Below are 24,279 nucleotides of genomic sequence, written 5' to 3' on the forward strand. Positions count from 1 at the left end.
TGGAGAAAATTGCTTTTATACAGAGCTGATTCTTGCTTAGTGCTCTTAGGTATTTTCCGATTTTTCCATAAGCAAGCTGTGCTGACCAGGGAGAGGGGGCGTGTGTAATCTTTCATTAACTTGACAGCAGAAAAGCACTTGACAATGTCACAGCATCCCAACTCCTGGCAGTGTGGAAAGGTGACCTGTCTCTTTATACGGGAACAGGGAATGGCAGAAGGTATCTTTTTCCCTGAATGAAAGCTGGAAAGAAAGGAAACACTTATTATATATTTCTTACTCTGTATTGAGAACTGTATTAAATGCTTTTGTTTGCTAGTAGTTATTACTTTGACACTCTATGAAGTAGATAATAGTGTTCCCAATTCTACAGATGAAGAAACTGAGACTCAGGAAGTTTAAGATACTTGCTAAGGCCATGTGGCAATACTCTTTGGCCAATAGCAACTGTCCAGTCCTGCCGAATAGTGAACCTGATCATCAAATTCTTTGGCTCCTTTGGAGGGAAGAAGTGCTGAACTAATTCAGACCACATGATGATCAAGTTCACTTGCTCCCAAAAAGATTCAGGAAAAGTTTAAAAAGCCTCTTACACCTTCTAGTGCACACAGTAAACATGCTTCTAGGTCAGTGGGCATGCAGCATTTTCTAGAAACACATTTTATATTGTGACCCATAACCAAACATGCATACTGTTTTTTACAGATGTCTATTTAATTAGAAAAATGCTCATTGGTGCACCACGAAATTGATTTCATATCACTTATATAGTGGCCTGCCATCCTAAACCACAGAAATGAAAGGAAAAAAAAAGTTCAATCCCTAGCCTCACCCAATCTTTTAAAGTATTTCTCCAAGTTTCTCTGACCTTCTGCTAACACTCCTCATTTCAAGATCTAACTGCTAGATCCACTTTTTCCTTCAAACTACTGTGTTTATTGAAGACCTTTGACTATCATGGGTATATTTGGTAGAAGTTAAAATTTGGACTTTTTAAGATTTGGACTTGACCACTCAGAACCATATATTAAATTTTAATAAAAGGTAGAGGCATGGTGTTTGTTTTAATTTTGTGACTTCTTCATGTTAGGAATGGTCTTAAACCACATAGCATACTGTGATCCCTTGCTTTAAGATGTCATGGTATCAATATTTAAACTTGAAGATGCCTGATGAATGTTCCGCATTGGTGGGAAGGCCAGAAAGTGGAACAGAAACTAGTAACTTGCATGGCTTGAGTGATGGCCTCTTGGAGCTATTTCATTATAGCCACAGGGGTACCCAGAACTCCTGGGTACAAAACTTAGAATTCATCAGTTATACCATGAGACTTATCGTGAGTCAGAAGACTCAATATGTCCTCTCATCTCCTTTTTTAAAAAATGATTTATGAGCAGTCTGACACTGACCTTACCATTCTATTTCTTTAGTTTGCAAAGTTGAATATAGTAATTAACTATAGAGGTGAACTGTAAAGGCAGAAATCATCCTGCATAAATGTTAGTATAAATATGTGACATTCTTTGCTCAACTTGTGTCCCAGTCCAAGTTCCAGAACCAAAAGAGATTTAAAGGCTTGTTGTTGCTGGTGGCTCCAGGGGTTTCTGGGGCTACTGATTTGTAGCATCTCTGTGGGAAGTCAGCAAACAGAAGCAGAGGTGTCATATGCTTCAGTGGTGAGGCATATAATCAGGCTCCAGATGAATCCTTTTCAGTTCTCCTCATGGAATTCCATGCATCTTATGAGCTCAACAAATAAATATGTATTTTATAGGAAAAACATGGGGAAAGGAGGACCCAGCAAAGCCTCCCAGAACTGTTGGTATCTTTGGGGGGACAGAACTTCAGCAGAGCTTTCAAGCAAGTAACATTTATCTGCCTGCATATTTTCTAGGCTTTCAGAGTACAAGAAGGGGACAAATCCAGGTTGTCATTAGTCTTTCAAGACTGAGGCTATTGGAGAAGTGATTAAATGCTCTCACTGAAGCTAATCAGGGAGAATTCAGGGTAAATAGCCCTGTGCTTTCAAATGTAGTGCAGACCCAAACTAAATGTCTGAATGACTTTTGTTATTAACACCATCAGGGCAGGCTATTTCAAAAGCTGTCTGTTGTCTTGTTGCGGAAGACTTCCTCCTAAAACAGGGCAAGTCATAGTACAGATATTTATTTAATATTTCTTTTTTTTAAACTTTTAATTTTATGTTGGAGTATAGCCGATTAACAATTTGTGACAGTTTCAGGTGCATAGCAAAGGGACTCAGCCACGCATATACATGTATCCATTCTCCCTCAAACTCCCCTCCCATCCAGGCTGCCACATAACATTGAGCAGAGTTCCCTGTGCTATACAGTAGGTCCTTGTAGGTTATCCATTTTAAATCTAGCAGTGTGTGCATGTCGACCCCAAACTCCCTAACTATCTCTTGCCCCCATGCTTCCCCTCGGTAACCATAAGTTTGTTCTATAAGTCTGTGAGTCTGTTTCTGTTTTGTAAATAAGTTTATTTGTACTATTTCTTTTTAGATTCTGCATATAAGGGATATTATATGATATTTCTCTTTCTCAATCTTCCATCTCCATTTTTACCTGGACTAGAGAAATATACCAAAGCTTGGATGTCTTCCTCATATTTGTTTCTTACACATCATAAATTTTAATTTCTTAAACAACAGTCTGCAAAAAGACTGCTTACTACTGCAATCTATTTTGCTTCGTTGCCTTGGAAATAGATTAATTTCTAATGTAGATAAAAACTCTCTTAAAATTCATTTCTATTTTTCAGTCAAGAAAGAGAAATAGGTTGGAAAAATATAATGCCATATGTAGAGGCACTCCAGTTCAAGAATTTCTTGCCCTTTCCTCAAAACTTGATTGAATGTGAGTCCCCCAAGGATAGGTATCTTTGCTTTCTTTATTGGTGTATCTCAAGCCTCTAGAACCTTGTCTGACATACAACAGTTGCTCAAAATATTTTGTTAAATCATTTGCTAAACTCTTGGATCTTCAGAAGTCTGGTTTTTCATCTTCCTCAGGGACATGACAAGATGCAATCTGGACTTACAATTGAAATCAATCATACAGTGGGAATTTATGGAGCACCTCATATGTGTGCGTTCCAACCATTTTTTAAATTACGTTTGTTGCAAGGAAAGGCATTGAGATTGCCTTTGGGTAAAATATGAAATAGGAAAATTTTCATATTGCTTAGATTCCTTTCTTCTGCTCCCATATAGAGTAAATGCCCTGTTGCTCATTACCTTTTCTCCAGCCCACAGCACCTATTTATCCTTGTTTAAGGAAGATATAGCCCAATTATTTACACCGTAGTTTGAAATTAGGTGAAAAAGATAATGAATGGGAATGCCTAACTAAGTAGGGGTAAATAACTATGTGTTCCTTTAGGGCAAAATTTCTCAACTTGGCACTACGGCATTTTTGGACCAGATGATTCTGTTACAGGGTCTGTCCTGTGTATAGTAAGATGGTTAGCAGCATCTCTGAACTTTATTAGACGCTAATAACACCCCTATTCTCCCCACTCCCTCTTACCCTGTTGTGACCTTTTAAAATGTCTTCAGACATTGCAAATATCTCCTGGGGGAGTGGGAGCAAAATATCCTGCTGGTTGAAGACCACTGCTTTAGAGAAATATATGATTTCTCCAAGTATATGCAAGCTGAGTTTCTTGCTAGAGGACTTTCAAGAACCTGCAGTTGGTATAATAGGGAGGTATTTGTTGGGAGGTCTTTTGACGTGCTTTTAAAGGGACTGCTTATTTCATTTGCCTTTTAGAACAGTCCCAGTTCAGATTCTTATGACCTTGCACCTGGGTAGAGGTTGAGTAAATGAAGCATCTATGGGTTATCCGAGGACTCTTTTTTTTTTTTTCTTGCGGTACGCGGGCCTCTCACTGCTGTGGCCTCTCCCCTTGCGGAGCACAGGCTCCGGGCGCGCAGGCTTAGCGGCCGTGGCTCACGGGCCCAGCCGCTCCGCGGCATGTGGGATCCTCCCATACCGGGGCACGAACCCATGTCCCCTGCATCGGCAGGCGGATTCTCAACCACTGCGCCACCAAGGAAGCCCCGAGGACTCTTTTTGATTGTATATATCGGGTTGGACCTTGCCCCAACCTCATCCCCACTGACCTTGCCCCAGTTTTCAGGATTGTTGGGATATAATTTTTCTATGCTTAATGATAACATTATAGTGATGATATGATTATGTTATTATAGTGATGAACTGGTTTTGGTATTATCATGATAATTATAATAAAAATGCTAGTGAGTGCTTTGTATGTGCGGGCACTGTGTTAACTGCCTTATGTAAAATAACTCACTTAAGCCTTTCAGCAGCCCTGTGTAATGGATGACGGTGACAATTGTTTAGCAGGCAGAGCAGATTTTATGCTAGTAGCCATCATTATTAAAACCTGATTTCAGAAAAAAAAAATCTTCCTGAATAGTTGATATGGGCAGAGTACTCTGGGAAATAAAAGGAATTATATCCCACACTAGCTGTCTTTAAATAGTTGTTAAATGGTTTATTGTGTCATCCATCCTGCCTCGCAACTATTTGTATACATGTCTGTCTCTCTCCACTAGACTCTTTAACTATTTGTGAGGGTCTCACTTATTGCTTTTGGTATCCTCAGTGCTCCCCTCATAACAAGTACTTCAATGTACTAACAGACAGAATTCCCTGGCGGTCCAGTGGTTAGGAGTCTGCGCTTTCACTGCCGAAGGTCTGGTTGGGGAACTAAGATCCCACAAGCTGTGGGTAGAGTGGCCAAAAAGAAAAAATACAAACAAAAAAAAAGTTGAATGTGTAACAGAATGGGTAAGCAAATAGAGGGTATGCCGTGTTAAAGAGAACAACACAAGTTCTGCTGGCTTGCCGTTTCCAGATTATTTGGTTGAAACATCAAGACTTTTTTTTTAATTTAGTTTTTTATTTTCTTGGTCCCTTTTAGTTTCTTTTTCTTTCATATCTACTATGGAATTCTTATATGTTGTCTTATAAATGCAGTTATATAGAACAAGTGTTATTATTTTGACTGAAAATTATCGTCACAACTGAAAATTTTTGGAATTTGCCTTTGTTTTCTTTTTAATTTTATTGAAGTATAGTTGATTTACAATGTTGTGTTAATTTTTTCTGTACAGCAAAGTGACTTAGTTTTATATATATATTCTTTTTCATTTTCTTTTCCATTATGGTATGTCACAGGATATTGAATATAGTTCCCTGTGCTATACATTAGGACCTTGTTATTTATCCATCCTACATACAATCATTTGCCTCTGCTAATCCCAATCCCAAGGAAAGGATTGAGGGTTTGGGATCAGACATCAAGACTTTTAAATCCTCTCCCATACCTCTTGCTCTGGGAGTAGAAAGTTCTTAAGTCTTATTTTATAATGCCATCCTTGAGGGTCAGAATGAAAGAGAGAGTGGCATTTCCGTGTCACCCATTATGTGTTAAGCACATTCTCAGATGTTATTTCATTTTATCTTTGCATGGACCCTTATAGGTGGGCCTTATTTCCATCAGCTTGACGATTAAACAACTAAGGTTTAAAGAAGCTGTTATGGGGCTTCCCTGGTGGCACAGTGGTTGAGAGTCCGCCTGCCGATGCAGGGGACACGGGTTCGTGCCCCGGTCCGGGAAGATCCCACATGCCGCGGAGCGGCTGGGCCCGTGAGCCATGGCCGCTGAGCCTGGGCATCCGGAGCCCGTGCTCTGCAACGGGAGAGGCCACAACAGTGAGAGGCCCTCGTACCACAAAAAAAAAAAAAAAAAAAAAAGCTGTTACATTCCTTTTGTTTCAGATTGATCATTATCTTTACAGGGCATTTTGAAAGCAGGTCTTTTGCTCCTTTCCTGTTTGCCCATTTCTGTTCTCCTCTAACCTTAAAAGAACCTAATTATAGGAATTGTGATCTGAATTCACACCATGCCTTGTCTACTCTATTGATTATTTTCCTAGATAAAAAGAAGTACCCCCAACAGCCCCCCTTAGCAATCCTGCAGGCAGGTCACACAGGCAAGAAAACATCTCAAGAAAGAGTCAGCCAGTCTGCATTCAATGGAGAATGATGCAGAACCCAACCTCCTGCCTTGATGATTGACTGAGATTCTTTCACCCCATTTTTCCCTTTAAAAACTATCATGGTGGCTGAGCAGAATCTTTGGAGTTGGTCTCTGGACATGAGTCCACCATCTCCCCATTGTTGGCTTTTCTGATTAAAGCAACTTTCCTTTCTACTGACACTTGCCTCTCGAGTTATTGGCTTATGAGTGGCGAGTGGCTGAACCTGGGTTCGGTTACAATTTCACTTGTACTGAATTTTTAATTTATAGTTCAAGGTGCACATTGGTCTGACCTTCCTCCCCCCCCCCCCAGAAAGCTCTATCATATAAAATGACTGTGCATTCCAATGTAGGGACTAAATTTTATTATTGCCTTTCCTTTAACTTACTGTGGGATTCTGATGTCTCATCTTTCTCATCCTTAAAATATGAGCATTGTTCATTTCTGCCATCAGACCGTGTCAGTGAGTACTTTAAAAACCTTAAATGAAAGACCCTACATAAACAACAAATATGGCATTCCAGTGGCAGTAAACAAGAGAAAGAAAGTAACTTGGGGTTAAAGTGTCAAGTTTAATCCTTTGAAATCTTTTATCTCCAAGCAAAGCCAGGGTGGGTACATCTTTCCCTAAACTTCCCAAGAACCACACGCTAAAGAGTTGGGAATTCTCTTTAGTTCTGCAAAAGATAAAGAGTTAAGTAAATCATACCAGGGCTTCAGCCCATGGCTCCAAGGAGTCTAGGTACATCAAACCAGATGTTCAGACCACTGAGCCATGCCCTCCAGCTGTCCCAGGAAAACATTTTTTAGACTAAGAATGAACATCTTACATGTCATTGTCGAGCTGCACGTAGCTTCCAGCAAAGTGAAGGCTGGTATACTTTTAATTTGTTTTGCTATTCTTAAACTTTGTTCATTCTTGTGGTCTACTTTATTTGTGTGTGAGAAAGAAAGGCTTAAACAAAAACCACACATATTTGTTCTCTGTTTCTTTTGGTATTTTCTTGGGGACAGTCTTAATTGAGGACAATTGGGGATTTGCCCATTGGCCAGTAGAGTCGTGCAGACTGTTGTCTTGTTTTCCAGTAGGAGGCTAAAGGCCAGCAACTGTTTCCTTCTGAAAACTGTCAATATGCAGAGATGTCTGGCCCCAGTTTTTGGGTGTTATCTTCAATTTTGTAGAAAATATTATTTTGGCGCTTTAGTGTTCCAGAACACCTCTACCTTCTGCTATTTCATCCTTTATGCTAATTGAGACTTTACCAGTATAAAAAATGGAACAGCTGGAGCACAGCATTAATAAAAAGCAGGAAAAACATCTGGATTCACTTATCTTTTGGACATCTGCCTCTTCCCTTGCGTTTAATCTACCATGCACGAGTTCTGGGTACCAGGTTAGAGAATAGAATGTCCTAGGACATTGGTGTCTAAGATACTTTCCTTCTTCATGATATCAGAAAAGATGAAATCACTTGAAAAGCATTTTTCCCTCTTTCAACTAGCAACTGTACGGTAGAAATTAGGTTAAGTTCCAAACCAGTGCTTCGGTAAAGCTGACGCCTAACAAAATAAACGGGACAGGTAGCATTCCCCCCACCTCTCTTTGATGGCGGTTTTGACAGTGCAAACCTTGTTACCTTAGAAATATGCACCATTGCGTAAAAAGCTTTTTATCTTGGGACCAAAATAAATGCTTTTGCAGTTTTAAACGCACTAAAAGAAACCTCAAGAAAACCTGGAGCAAATTAGTCAATTGATGTCAAAATGACAGAGGCTGGTATATTTGCCTTCTTACTGTCACAGACCGGCTGCTACAACCTTCTGAGTTTCTAATAGCTTCCCTCTAATTAATTTACAATATTCAATGTATTTTTGTTTTGGTTGTTAGGTACTGTTTACTTTCATCCTTTGGCAGACTAGCGAGTTACTTGGACAGAGACAATTTTTTTCTCCAAAGTGATGTAAAAGGAGGAAGTATACCATTTCATTTTAAATCCTGGGGTTTCTCAGAAAGTGAAACAGAGCTTCAGTAATATGCACTTAAAAGAAGTCAACCAGACAAAACTAGAATTCAAAAAGATACATGCATCCCTATGTTCATAGCAGCACTATTTACAATAGCCAAGACATGGAAACAACCAAAATGTCCATCAACAGATGAATGAATAAAGATGTGGTATATATATATATACATTGGAGTACTGATGTAACTAGAGATGATCATACTAAGTGAAGTAAGTCAGAAAGAGAAAGACAAATACCATATGATATCACTCATATGTGGAATCTAAAATATGACATAAATGAACCTATCTACAAAACAGAAACAGACCCACGGACATAGAGGACAGATTTGTGGTTGCCAAGGAGGAGGGGGTTGGGAGAGAGGTGGACTGGAAGGTTAGGGTTAGCAAATGTAAGCTACTATGTATAGACTGGATAAACAACAAAGTCCTACTGTGTAGCACAGGGAACTATATTCAATATACTATGATAAACAATAATGGAAAAGAATATGAAGAAAAGAATGTATATATGTATAACTGAATCACTTTGTTGTGTAGCAGAAATGAACACAAACATTGTAAATCAACTATACTTCAATTAAAGAAAAATTTTAAAAAAGAAGTCAAAACCTCTGCTTATAAAATCTGTGTTTTGCAGCATCTTGAATCTTTTGCTATCCCTTGCCTGATACCAGTTCATGAAAGGCCTGATACCAGTTCATGAAAGGCACACTCGTGCTTGTAGTCAAGATTCAGGAAACCACCTTCCATTTTGAAACTGGGTGACGTTGAAATACTTTCCTCTTGCTTACTCATCTGAAATTAAAGCTTTAGACATTACTGATGGCCTGACAGTGCCAATGTGGAGCAATTAATAACTGAAGACAAATATGTCCAAGGAATGCTTTCTCAAAACAACAACTTAAGCCAAACTTTTTGAGAGACAGCATGGGTCCTGTGCCACACGAATTCCGCATCACATTTTCCTGTTGTTTTGCCCTCCCACATGTCTCACTCTGTCTCCCACTCTTCTTATATCCTTTATTCAGATCATACAGAAATGTATTGCCTTTCAGTCGGCCTTATGACTTGGACATGGTACAAACACCAGAAACCTTCAAAGTAATCAATTATGGGAAATGGTAAATTTCAATAAAATAAACACGGAAGTATAAGAAACACATTTTATTGCTGAAACTTGACTTCCCAACTTCCTTCCTTTTCCTCTTTCCCTTTTTAAACCTTTATTGGTTCTACGTCTTATTTGGGGAGAGGGGAGGTTCTGGATGCTCGCAAGAATCTGAGATATGCCATTATTTCAGTATAGTTTTCCAGAGTAAAAGGATTAGGATAAGTATAGTTGTTGGAGGTATATGATTTTTCTCCATCTTGTCATTGATTGGCATTAAGATTCATTAGGACATTAGCAACAAGCTTACCCCTTAGGTTTCTTGGTTAGTATTAATAAAATGTTTAATGAAATTCTATCTGAGGCATTACGGTATGTAAAGCACAGAGCACAAAGCAATTTTTCAAGACCCATCGTTGCTATATGAACTTATGCTCACAGATACTCTTCAACGTGATCTGGTGGGGATAAAGTTTGAATTAGGAATTACAGCCCAATTCTTTCTGCCTATCCAAGAACTATTTAATGAAAAGATAGCTCTATGTGGCAGTACCGTAGAACAAGTTACTGGGTATACAGAAAAGTCATGTAGAAATTGTCAAGTCTCTTAAATTAGACCCATGGGATATGCAAAAAATGCAGACAAACAAAACTTCAAGATAATAATATGAGATTCAAAATATCAACAACCTTTCTGTCAGGTGTTTATGCGTGAATTTTGGGAGACACAAAAGATGAATTTAACCAAACAGGAAATACAAGAAGAAAAATTCCAGGATTCTTTTTATGTCACGAAATTACATTGTTGATCAAGAGTAATTAAGATCATGTAACTTGGTTCCACGTTACTTTGGGATACATGTTTTTATATGTATCATCTGACTGAAGACTCACCCAAAAACATAAATAAATAAAAGAGTAATTGAGATCATAGTTACACGTCTGATGATTCACATGCCACTGAAAGCAGAAAGTTTCAAAAGGCTTGAATCTCTGAATATGAACAAGGTTTAGAAATAAGCATTTGGACATGGAAAAACAGTAGTTATGTTCATTTGTATAAATGAATGTTTTTGCTGGACTTAAATATATGTCTATACTTAATATAGTGTTTCTTATTTCCAAAAATCTTGTTATTTAAATGGAGAGTATATTAAAAATATTAAAAATATATATTTTATCTAAACTCTGAGGGTATAACAGTGACAAAAGTCCCTGTTCTCATGGAGTTAATCTTCTCATCAGAAAAGATAAGAAAAAATTAAAAAAAAAACAAAAAACAGAAATGAAATGATTCAATTTAGTAACACATATTGTGGACTAAATAAACTAGGCTGTGAAGTAAGTTCTTTTTTCTCCTTGAAACTGTCTCCTCATCTGTAAAAATGAGGTGTTGATTTACCTGTTCTTGAAGCTCACCTCTGGCTTTAACAGTCTAAGAATCTATTGACTATGTATTAATGAAATATATGAGCTCATATAAATTTTACAAAAGATGTATAAAATCATCATTATTACACTTGGTGCAGTCAAAGGGGCAGAAGGTCACTGACAAGTTTTGATGGGGATTGACGGTCAGCACCACTTTCGCCTTCTAGCTTTAAGGAGAAGCTGAGGACTCAGAGATGGTTAGAACAGTGACCGAGAGCTGACAAGTTGATATAGAGAGAGCAGGTGCTATGGACTGAATGTTTGTCATCCCCCTCCCCACCCCCACCCCTGCCATTCATATATTGAAGCCCTAACCTCAGATGTGATGGTATTTGGAGGTGAGGCCTTTGAGAAGTGATTAGGTTTAGATGAGGTCATGAGAGTGTGATTTTCATGACGGGATTAGTGTCCTTATGAGAAGAGGAAGAAAGAAAGTTCCCTCTCTCCATTCACAAGCACTGAGGAAAGGCCATGTGAAGATGCAGAGAGAAGGCAGCTGTCTACAAGCAGGAAGCAGGACCTTACCAAGAACTGAATCCGTCAGCACCTTGATCTTGGACTTCTCAGGCTCCAGAATTGTGAGAAATAAATGTCTGTCATTTAAGCCCCCAGTGTATGGTATTTTGTTACAGAAGCCCCAGTTAACTAAGACAACAGATAACGGTGTTGACTAGGCCAAACAACTAAATCGGAAGAGTTAGAGACAGCAGGCATGCAGAGGAGGGAGGACCAGACTCAGAAGGACTTGAACCCCACCCTGCACTTTCCTGTTGTGTAACTTTAGCCAGTAGCTAAAGTTGACTTCTTCAAGCCACCGTCTCCTCATTCATTAAGAGAAGATAATATCTAATTTACAACATTGTGAGGATTCAAGATATGTGTATAAATAGACTGAAACATGACAGACACATATTATTTTTTTCTTTCTTAGGCAAGAATTTTTGAAAGGCAACAATCTCTAAGGCGCATCAATAGATTATGCAATTCTGCCCTAAAGATTCTCTGTGCCCTGCCTATTCATCCCTTGCTCCAACTTGGAAACCACTGATTTTTTATTGTCTCCAGAATTTTGCCTTTTCCAGAATGTCCAACAAGTTGAAATCGTACTGTATGTAGCATTTTTAGATTGGCATTTGAGGGCTAGTAATATGCATTTAAGTTTCTTCCATGTCTTTTCATGACTCGTTAGCTCTTTTTTTTTTTTTTAAGTGCTGAACAATATTCCATTGTCTGGATGTACCACGATTTATTTATCCGTTCACCTACTGAAGGGCATTTTGGTTGCTTCCAAGTTTTGGCAGAGATGAGTAAAGCTGCTCTAAACATATGTGTGCAATTTTCTGTGTAGCCGTAAGTTTTTAACTTCTTTGGGTAAATACCAAGGACCATGATTGCCAGGTCAGAGTACTTCTTTTTCAACTAGAATTTGAATTATTGTTCCAAATCCCCACAACTAATAGACATTTAAACATTTAGATTTAACATAAATCTTATTTTGCTATTTATTTTATCTGCTATTACTATTTTTATTGTGGTTAAATAACATATAACGTAATCTACTCTCAAAATGTTCGTAAGTGTGTATTACAGACAGTACTGTTAGCTATATGCACATGGTTATACAGCAGATCTCTAAAACTTTTTCATCTTGCATGACTGAAACTCTATACTCACTGAGCAGTGCCCCATTTCCCCCTCCCCCAGCCCCTGGCAACCACCATTCTACTTTCTGCTTCCATGAGTATGGCTACTTTAGTTACCTCCTACAAGTGGAATCATGGAGTATTTGTCCTCCTGTGACTGCCTTATTTCACTTAGCGTAATGCCCACAAAGTTCATACATGTTGTAGCATATGACAAGGTTTCCTTCTTTTTCAAGGCTGATTAATATTCTAAGTATGTATATAATAACTACATTACCTTTATCCATTCATTCATCAGTGGACATTTAGGTTGTTTCCACCTTTTGGCGATTGTGAATAATGCTGCAATGTACATGAGAGTACAAATACCTCTTCAAGATCCAATTTTTAATACTTTTGGATAAATCCACAGAAGTGGGATTGCTGGATCATATGGTAGTTGTATTTTTAATGTTTTTAGAAAACTCCATTTTTTTCAGTTACGGCACCGTTTTACATGCTCACCAACAAGACACAGGAATTCCAATTACTCCACATCCTCATCAACACCTCTTATTTTCTTTTATTCTCTTTCTTTTTCTCTTTCACTCCTATACCCCCTCCCTCCCTTTCTCTGTCTCCCTTCCTCCCTTTCTTCCCTCCCTCCCTTCCCCTTTTCTTCTTTCCATCCTCCCTCCTTCCTTCCTTCTTTCTTTCTTTCTTTTTCTTTCTTTCTTTCCCTTCCTTTCCCTTCCTTTCCTTTCCTTTCCTTTCCTTTCCCTTCCTTCCCTTCCCTTCCCTTCCCTTCCCTTCCCTTCCCTTCCCTTCCCTTCCCTTCCCTTCCCTTCCCTTCCCTTCCCTTCCCTTCCCTTCCCTTCCCTTCCCTTCCCTTCCCTTCCCTTCCCTTCCCTTCCCTTCCCTTCCCTCTTTCGGCCATCTCAGTAGGTGAGAGGTGATATCTCATTATGGCTTTGACTTGCACTTTCCTGGTGATTAGTGATGTTGAACATCTTTTCATATACCTGTTGACCATTTGTATATCCTTTTTTGGAGAAATGTCTGTGCAAGTCCTTTGCACATTTTTAAATAAGGTCATTTTTTTTTTTGCTTTTGAGCTGTATGTGTTTCTTATATTTTTTGGTTATTAACTCCTAATCAGGGATATGGTTTGCAAATATTTTATTTCATTCTGTAGGTTGCCTTTTCACTCTGATTTGATGGTTTCCTTTGCTGTGCAGGAGTTAGTTTAATATAGTCCTACTTGTCTGTTTCTGCTCTTGTTGCCTGTGTTTTGGGGGTCATATGCAAGAAATCTTTGCCAAGACCAGTGTTATAAAAATTTTCTCATATGTCTTCCTATTGGAGTTTTATGGTTTTAGATCTTGTTTGGAGGTCTGTAATCAATTTTGAGTTGTTTTTTGTGTATTGAGTTGTTTTTTGTGTGTGGTATAAATTAAGGGTACAATTTCATTCTTTTGCATGTGGATATCCAGTTTCCCAAGTACTGTTTGTTGAAGAGAGTATTCATTTCCCTTCATGTAGTCTTGGTACCCTTATAGAACGTGAGTTGACTCTATATGTGCACGTTTATTTCTGAGCTCTCTATTCTATTCCATTGATCTATTTGACTGTCATTATGCCCGTATTATACTGTTTTGATTATTATAGCTTCATAATATAGTTTGAAGTTAGAGGAAGTGTGATGCTTCTAGGTTTGTTCTTCTTTCTCAAGATAGCTTTGACTATTCAAAGTTCTTTGTGGATTCATAAGAATTTTATAATTGTTTTCTTCTCTTTCCAAAAATGCCATTGGGATTTCAATAGAAATTGCATTGAATCTTTAAAATGCTTTGGTTAGTATAGGCATTTTAACAATATTAATTCTTCCAACCCATGAACATGTATGTCTTTCCATTTGTTTGTTTGTTCTTTAATTTCTTTCATCAGTGTTTTGCAGTTTTCAGTGTATAAGTCTTTCACCTCCTTAGTTAAGTTTTATCCTAAGTGTTTTATTTTTGCGGGGCTATTGTAAATTTTTTTTTATTCTTAATTTTATTTTCAGCTAGTATATTGTTAGTGTATAGAAATGCAACTGATTTTGGCATGCTGATTTTTTATCCTGCCACTTTATGGATTTTTTTTTATTAGTTCTAACAGTTCTTTTGGAATCTTTGGGGTTATATAATATCATGTAATCTGCAAACAGATAATTTTACTTCTCTCTTTCCAATTTAGATGCTTTTTTTTTTCTTGCCTAATTGCTCTGGCTAGGACTTCCAGTACTATGTTGAACAGAAGTGGTAAGAGTAGGCATCCTTGCCTTGTTCCTGATCTTGGAGGAAAAGCTTTCAGTTTTCCCCTTTTGAATATGATGTTAGCTGTGAGCTTTTCAGTTATGGCTTTTATTATATTGAGGTAATTTCCTTCTATTCCTAGTTTGTTGGAATTTTTATCATGAAAGTGTGTTAAATTTTGTCAAGTGTTTTTCTGGTATCTATTGAGATAATCATGTGATTTTAATCCTTTGATATGTTAATGTTTTTCATATGTTGAATCATACTTGCATCCTAGATATATCCACTTGGTCATGGTGTAAGATTATTTTAGTATGCTGTTGAGTTCTATTTGTGAGTTTTTGTTGAGAATTTTTGTATTTGTACTCATCGGGGATGTTGGGCCATAGTTTTCTTGTATTGTCTTTGCCTGGCTGTGGTATCAATGTAATGCTAGCCTCATAAAATGAGTTAAGAAGTATCAATATTCCCTCCTCTTCAGGCTTTTGGATAATTTTCAGGATTAGTACTAATTCTTTAGTACTAATTCTTTATTAAGTGTTTAGTAGAATTCTCTAGTGAAGACATCTGGTCCTGGACTTTTCTTTGTTGGGAGGTTTTCACATCCTGGTTCAATACATTTATTAGTTATAAGTCTGTTCAGATTTTCTATTTCTCCATGACTCAGTTTTTGTAGGTGGTGTGTTTCTAGGAATTTATCCATTTCTTCTATATTATCCAATTTTTGGCATATAATTTTTCATATAATTGCCATTTTCTTAAGTGTTTTATGTTTGGTTTGTAACATTTTTATCCCTCTTTCCCTCTCTTGCTGTTTTCTTTGTGTTTTGTTGATTTTTAAGTGATATTCTTTAATATCTTTTTCTTTTTCTTTTTGTCTTCTATGGATATTTTCTTTGTGGTTACCATTGTGCTTACATGAAACATCTTATTCATGACAGTTTAGTTTCAACTGATAATAGCTTCAATTACTTATAAAAAGTACTATTTTACTTCTTCCCTCTCTCACCACACTTTATATTATTGATATCACAATTTATATCTTTTATACTGTGTATCTATTAACATGTTTTTATTAGTTATTTTTTTATACTTTTTCCTTTTAACTTCTACACCAGAATTAAAAGTGACTTATCCACCACCATTGTTGTAATACTGTGTTCTGTATTTGTTTATATATTTACCTTTACCAGCAAGCTTTATACTTCCATACGCCTTTGTTACTATTTAGTATCCTTTCATTTCACCTGGAAGGACTCACTTTAACATATTTTTTAAGGCAGGTTAGAAGTGAGATACTTTCTCAGCTTTGGCTTATCTATAGAAATCCGTATTTCTCTGTCATTTTAAAGAACAGTTTTGCCAGAATCTGCATTTTTGGACAGCAGTTTTTTCTTTTAGTACTTTGAATGTATCATCCTATTCCCTTTCTACCTACAAGGTTTCTGTTGAGAAATCTGCTGATAATTTTATGGAGACACCCCTGTATGTGATGAGTTGCTTTTCTCTTGCTGCTTTCAAAATTCTCTTTTTGTCTTTGACTTTTGACAATTTGATTATAACATGTCTGGATGTTCACTCTTGGTTCATCCTTACTGGAATCCACTGGCATTCTTGAAACCAAATGTACTTTTTCTTTGCCAGCTTTGAGACATTTTTGGCCACTATTTCTTTAAATAAACTTTCTACGTTTTTTCTCTCTTCTACTGGGACTCTCATAATGCATGTATTCTTCTTTGTGATGGTGCCCCATAAGTCTTCTAGGCTTTCTATATCGTTTTTCATCCTTTATTCTTTTTACTTCTCTGACTGGATAATTTCCAATGATCTGGCTTCAAGTCCACTGATTCTTTCTTCTGTTTGATCAAGGCTGATGTTGAAAACCCCTCCTCCACCCCCAGTAAGTCTTTCAAATTCGTTATTATATTCTTTAGCTCCAAATTTCTCTTTGGTTCTTTTTAATAGTTTTTTAATCTCTTAGTTTATATTCTCATTTTGTTCATGCATTGTTTTCCTGAGCTTTTTGAGCATCTTTATAAAGGTTATTTTGAATTATTTGTCAGATAATTCATATACCTCCATTTGTTTAGAGTTAGGTTTTGGACTTTTATTTTTCTCCTTTGAATGGCCCATGTTTTCCTGTTTCTTCATGTGTCATGTAACTTTGTGTTAGGATCTGCATATTTGAAAAAAACCAGCACTTTTCACAATCTGTATGAACTGGCCTCACAAGAACTTCACCAGTCAGGTCGGCTAGAGATTATGTGGACCTCTCAAAGTTTTCCTGCGGATGGATCTTCTCTAGATTTGTGGGTAAATTCTCAATTTGAGAAATTTGCTGGTGTCTTCTTTCAGGAATCTGTAATCTCTTCCTCCCTCTCATGTCCATCTGTGGTACTACAGGTGCTCCAGAGCTGCTGCAAGCCTCCCAGCTCTCTTTTTTACCCTCAGCAAGCCCCCAGGCTTCTAGAGTATGCCAGGTATCATCCATGCTCCAAATTTGTGAAACAGAACTTGGTCCCTCAGGTAGCCCCCTGAAAGTCTAGAATGTTGTACACATGTTGCAACTCTTTCCCACCTCAAGGAGAAGCTGGAAGTTAGGGGTTTTCTCCTGCTTATTCCAAGTTGAGCCGGGAGGAGGGATTATGGTCAGTAAGTGCGTGCTAGCCCAGAATGTCACCTTTGTCCTCAGTGGTTCCCAACCTGGAACACTTTCCTTCCAGCACTGAGATTCAAGCAAGACAGAAGCCAGTCCCACAGGCAGACCCTCAAAATGTCTGAATATTGGATGTACAGTCCAGTGTTCTTTTTCCCTCCTCAGGAACTAACCTGGAGCTGAGAGTTTCCTCCTAACTCCACTGCACTATGCTGTTGGGAGGGACTGTGATGAGTGAATGCCATGAATTTTCCCACCAGCTTTGATGAAACTGGTTTCATGCTCACTTGATGTAGAAATGCCTCTTAACTGTTTTTCTGTTTTGTTTTGTTTTGTTTTGTTTTCAATTCCTCACAAAGGGAATTGGTCCATATATTGTTGTTCAGTTGGTGCCTCCATGGGAAGAGGAGGATCTGGGGTTTCCTATTCCACTTCCTAACTGACATCATCTCTTATTTTGCTATTTATAAGTGTAACAAATTTTAGTAATCATTTTTTAAGAAGCATTTGATTAATATTTGGTAACACATATAAACGTAGTGTTTTAAAAATATTTCAAAATGCATTTATCATTTTAATATATCTTAAGTACTTTGATTGTCTGATAAACCTTCCCAAATTCTTAAGTAGATTTTATAATCTAATAAATTAATTTTCTCTAAAAATCTCTTAATTTGTATATTAAGTTTATAAGATTTTGAAACTTTTGAATATCAGTTATTCAATTATATGTTGTAAATTTGGAATCCTAAGACTGATCAGTCAGATTCTCTTTATATTGCACCTAAATGCCAAATACCTATCTTTTAGAATCATAAATCAATAATTCTACTGACAATTAAGAATTGCAAACGGATTATGTCCACTTCTCTCAAGCCATTGTTATTAGAAACTTTCTCAGGTGTGTTTTGTCCTCCCTCCACCCAAACTGAACCTATTGTTTTATGGAGCTGAGCATAACCTAGCATGACTTGGACGTAGGGGAAATTTTATTCTTTTGACTGGCAGCATATTGATATCAAGAGCTCTCCCTGACTTGATCTCTTTCATCTGATGTCAGGGGGATGGTTTTTGTGGTTTTGAGATTTTCAAGGGCAGTGTTTGTCATCTTCTTGAATCTTTCTAGCATAAACGAAACCTTAAAAAATAGCCTCACTCCCCTTTTGCCTTTCCAGTGGCAGGTGGATCTGTACTACTTCTCCAGATTAAGGTAGACAGAAAAATATCTCCAGCATACTTTTCATCTTCCTCCTGTATCCTTTTGAAAGTCTCAGTTTACCATTAATGTCTCCACATTGCTTCACTGTTTTCGTTTATTTATTTATTTGCTTGTTCCACATGGATGCTCTTTATTATATTACTGCAAGGAGGTTTTTTTGCATTTAATTTATTTTTTAAATTTTAATTTTCTTCCAGTTTTATTGAGATATAATTGAAATGCAGTACCGTATAAGTTTAAGGTGTACAGTGTAATGATTTGACTTACATACATCGTGAAATGATTACCACAATAGTGAACATCCACTGTCTCACCTAGATAAAAATATCAAGGGAGTAGAAAAATTTCCTTGTGATGAGAACTCTTAGGACTTACTTTCTTAACAATTTTCACATAAAACATACAGCAGCAGCAATTATGTTTATCATGTCGTGCATTACATTCCTACTACTTATTTATCTTATAGCTAGAAGTTTGTACCTTTTGACTGTCTTCATCCAGTTCCTCTTCCACCAACCCCCACCTCTGGTAACCACAAGTCTGATCTCTTTTACTATGAGTTTGTTTGTTTTTGAAGTATAATTGAACTCCAAGTCTATGTTAGTTCCTGTTACACAACAAAATGATTCAGTATTTCTGTACATTTCAAAATGTCACCACGGTAAGTCTAGTTACCATCTGTCACCATACGAAGATAATACATAGTTATTGACTATATTCCCCACACTGTACATTTCATACATGTGACTCATTTATTTCACAACTGGAAGTTGGTGCCTCTCGATCTCCCTCACCAATTTCTCTCCTCCCCACAACCGTCTTCCCTCTGGCAACCACCTGTTTGTTCTCTGTATCTATGACTCTGTTTCTGTTTTGTTGTGTTTGTTCATTTGTTTTCTTTTTTAGATTGCACATGTAAGTAAAATCACACAATATTTGTCTTTCTCTCTCTGACTTTTATTTCACTTAGTATGATACCCTTTTAGGTCCATCCATATTGTTGCAAATGACAATATTTCTTTTTTTTTATGGCTGAGTAGAGTAATATTCCATTGTATACACATACCACAGCTTCTTCATCCATTCATCTATTGATGGACACTTAGTTGCACACTCAACTTTATGGTTTGGTGGGTCTGATAGCACCAAGTTCATGAAGGACAGCTCAGGTCCATGGTCATTTGGTGGACCATGCTCAAGCATTCAGTCTATAGTAAGGACCAGTAGCAGGCCAAAAGCTGTTTCTCAAAAGAAGGGTAATTATCTGCAGATGATGTCAAGGCCTTTCTCCAAACTCTGAAAGGCCTGTGCTGCAGTTCGAAATAGCATCCCTATGTATCACTGACACTTCAGTGTCATTGAATCTGCTGGATCATACGACCCAACTGGTGAAGCAGCTCACAAAGCAGCTTGGACCTACTGTAAAGCTTTCCCTTATTCCGGGCTCCACTCAAAACTAGCAGCTTTTCTGGTCAGTCAATTAACAGGCTGCAATAAGACAGCCAGATTAGGAAGATATTGCCTCTAAAATCCAAAGAGAGCCACCGGATGTTGTGCTTCTTTCTTGACTGTAGGATGGACCAAATGCAACACCTCATCCTTCACCTTAGAAGGGAGATATCCCAACATGCCCTACACCACTGTACCCTTAGAAATTCCACTGAAGTAAAAGGCCCCTGAATTTTAATCCAATTTATTTCCCACCCTCTGACAAACAAATGCCTTACCAATAAGTCTTCTATGTCTGATTATTTCCCTTTCCCCAATGTATGGTGTACCTTGGTAAAAAATAATAGGTCATTGAACAAGATTGGAAAATTGGTGACAAAGAAATTTGGTAAGCGGTATAGGGATAGACCTCTCTGAATTGGCAAAATACATGAAGATATTTGTGTTCCGCCAGAGGGTGACCTTAGCAGAGGATGATTTTAATAATCGAGTCTACCCTTCTGTAGATTCCTGTCATGAGCCCAATGGGCTCATGAACATATTGGCCAGGGTGGCAGGGACGCAGGTTATGCATGGACTCAGAATCATTGACTTCCACTAACCAACGCTGACCTGGTGATGGCCACGGCTATGTGCCCAACCTTACAGCAGCAGAGACCCCCTGATACAGCACCATTCCCTGGGTGATCAGCCAGCTAGCTATCTGGTGGCAAGTTGATTACGTTGGACCACTTCCAACATAGAAGGGACAGTTGTTTTTATTGTAATAGGCACTCTGGATATGGATTTGCCTTCCCTGTACACAATGCTTCTGCCCAAACTACCATCTGTGGACCTAAGGATGTCTTATCCATTGTCATAGTATTCCACACAGCATTGCTTCTGATTAAGAAACTTACTTCACAGCAAAATAAGTGTGGCAAAGAGCCCATGATGATGGAATTCGTTGATCTTACTATGTTTCCCACTATCCTGAAGCAGCTGGCCTGATAGAATGATGAAACAGCCCTTTGAAGACTCAGTTACATTGGCAGCTAGGTGACAGTAATTTGCAGGGCTGAGACCTCCAGGAGGCTATAAATATCCTGAGTCAGTATCCAATATGTTTCTCCCATGACAAGGATTCATGGGTCTGAGGATCAAGGGGTAGAAATAAGAGTGGCATCACTCAGTAGTACCTCTAGTTACCCACTAGCAAAAAGTTTACTTCCCGTTTCCGTGACTTTATTCTCTACTGGCCCACAGGTCTTATTTCCCGAGGGAGGGTTACTTTCACCAGGAGATACAACAGTGATTTCATTGAACTGGAAGTCATGTCAGCCACCAGGCCACTTTGGGTTTTTCATTCCTCCGAATCAACGAACAAAGCAGGGAGTTATGGTGCTGGCTGGGATTATGTGTGGGTCATAGGAGATCCTTTAGAGTGTTTCTTAGTGTTACCGTGCCCATGATTAAGGCCAGTGGAAAACTACAACTCAATCCAGGCAGAAAGAGTAGTGTCCCAGACCCTTCAGGAGTGAAGGTTTTGTTCACTCCAGCAGCTAAAGAACCATGAACAGCTAAGGTGCTTCTGAAGACAAAGGGAATACAGAATGGTAGTAAAAAACGGTAGTTACAAATGCCGGTCATGACCATATGACCACCTACACAAATGAGTAGTGTAGTTGTCATGAGTGTTTCCTCTTTATTTTGTTATGAATATGTTGTATGTATATATACATATATTAAGCAAATTGCTTTGTTTCCCTTCCTCTCTTATTCCCTTATCACATAGTATCAGATGTTAAACACTTTACATCAGTGTTTAAGGATTGCTAATTTCACATCTAGTATTTAAGTTACAGGATATCAGAAGAATAAACTTTATTTAAGGACTTTGCCTCCTCTTCTGGGGAAGGGATTAGTGAATTTTTGGTTGTAAGCAGGATAGTTGTATCATGTTAAGTTGGATTAGGACCTTGTTAATATTTTTATTTGGAGATTAAGTTTGGTTTAAGGAGATGCATATGAACGCCAAGTTGACAAGGGATGGACTTGTGATTACAATTACCTCACTGGTTTTCCTGCTTGCAGATGACAGATGGCGGACTTCTCAGCCTCCATAATCACATGAGTTAATTCCTCTAATAAATCTCTATTGGTTCTGTGTTTCTCTGGAGAACCCTGATAACACACTTCCATATCATTAACCAGTCATTCTTCATTGATCTGAATTAAAGTGAAAAGAGTATTTTACTTTTTGTTTTCTTTTCTCTCTGATAATTGCAATTGACTTTAAGGCAACTCAGGAATAAACCTGATATATCTGATTCTAGCAGAATTAGACCTTGAGTTGATCCCTTGTTAAGTTTTGTCCCCCTAGAAATTGTTATATCATCATCATCTTATCACTTTCATAATTACAAAACTAGAGTCACACATACATTAAAATATCTTTCTATATTTCTTATCACATATAGGATTCTCTAAGTGCCATCAGTTTTATCTCAAGTTGCTCCCTAGTGCAGCTAGGTAGCTGCTAGATGTGGAAGCAACACAATATTTGAAAGTTTCATCTTTTTATTGCGTATTTGATGACAGTAAAAGGGGTGTTACAAAGGTGTACATGGTAATAACCATATATCCTAAAAATAAGTGTTATAGGCATTCTGAAGGAGACAAGATGACATCAGCCTGAGGTTGACAAGTATGGCCTTAACGAGGAGGCAAGATTCAAGCAGGAAGTATGGTGAGATTCAGAGAGGCAGAAGAACTTGGGATGATGGGAGCAAAGACTTGATCTGAAAGCATAAGATGAGATTTGGAGAAAGCTGATCTGTTTGGCTAGACTGAAGCATTAGAGGAAGATTGGTGTGAGATTTAAACCTGTATGAGTTTAGGTAGAAGAGGAACAGAATCCTAGAGATGGTTGAAATGTTAATGCCTGGAGCCTTGAAGAGGAAGTGGCCTTGGCCTCTGAAGAGGAAAGTTTGGTACATGGGGGGAGCATGTGAATTAAAGAACGGCCTGGGCTCTCTGCTACTTAATATCCCCTGGTATTGAGCCATTCTGTTTGAGATAGCTTACAAAAAGGAAAGAAAGGAGATTGTTCAGAGGTTTATCAATGGATGTGCTGTCTGTAAGCATTTTTATAAAGTCACTGTGTCTTGCTAGTGTACACTTTAAAAACTTCTGTTGGTCTTCCTTTTCATGTTCATACTGCTTTGCGGCTCACCTGGAATCTTATAGTGCTTGTACCAAAAGGCTCAAGTCATGCTGGGCATCTCAAGAGCCAGAGATTAATCTGATATTAAATCTGAGTTTGGCTTGCATGTCTAGATGAAGAGATGGACTTTTTGTCCAAGTTTGGCAGTCGCTTAGATGTTGAAGTCTCAATGTTTCAAACTCAGCTCAAAATCCTTTGGTGTGTTTTGAGTTTGGCTCTTGGCAAGGCACGATTTCCTGTTTCTAAGAAAAAAGACTCATGAGAGAGCCTCAATAAAGCTTCTTGGACATCAAAACAACATTTTGATGAATTAATTGTAAATGAATCAGAAACATATGGATTCATTCTCTTGAGACACACATGTGTTTAAAAAAAGAGGGGGGCGGTTATTGCTCAGGGCTAAATGTGTTTTGGGTTTTATCAAATGCAAAATGCTTAGGGGGCAAAAAGAGCAAAAAGGATGTATTGGAACTTCTTCCTTGTCTTTAAATAGACAGGCCTATTAACTATCTTATTTACTGCCACCTATTTTTGTTCCAGAAGAAATTCAGCAGTCATGACTAATCACTACCAGTCACGCCTGGTGATTTACACCATTACATAGTTTTCAGTCTTAGTGGCTTGAGACCTTAGGCAAGGCCTTTGAGGCTTAGGAAAGAATAGGTCTTGTTTTCGTATTATGAACAGAGTTAAGGTTGGTGAGGATTGTCGTCTCTTATGAATAACTTGTAAATCTACTCATCTTTTATCGAACACTCTTTTGTCCTCTTAAATGTAATGGCTGAAATGAAGAGCAATTTTCTGAAAATCCTGTTTCAAAAACAGAACAACCATGAGATACCATTTCACACACGTTAAGATGGCTACTTCACAAAAACAGAAAATAATCAGGGTTGATGAGGATGTAGAGAAATTGGAATACTTGTGCGCTGTTTGCAGGAATACAAAATGGTGCAGCTGCTATGAAAAATGGTATGGCAGCTCCTCAAAAAATTTAAAATAAAATTACCATATGATTCAGCCATTCCATTTCTGGATATTCCCCAAATAATGGAAAGCAAGGCCTCTAAGAAATTTTTATATACTTATGTTCATAATAGCATTATTCACAATAGCCTTTACATGAGGTATCTCAGGTAGTCAAATTCTTAAAGAAAGAAAGTAGAATAGTGGT

This window comes from Lagenorhynchus albirostris, chromosome 7 (assembly GCF_949774975.1).
Source record: "Lagenorhynchus albirostris chromosome 7, mLagAlb1.1, whole genome shotgun sequence".
Lineage (NCBI taxonomy): Eukaryota > Metazoa > Chordata > Mammalia > Artiodactyla > Delphinidae > Lagenorhynchus > Lagenorhynchus albirostris.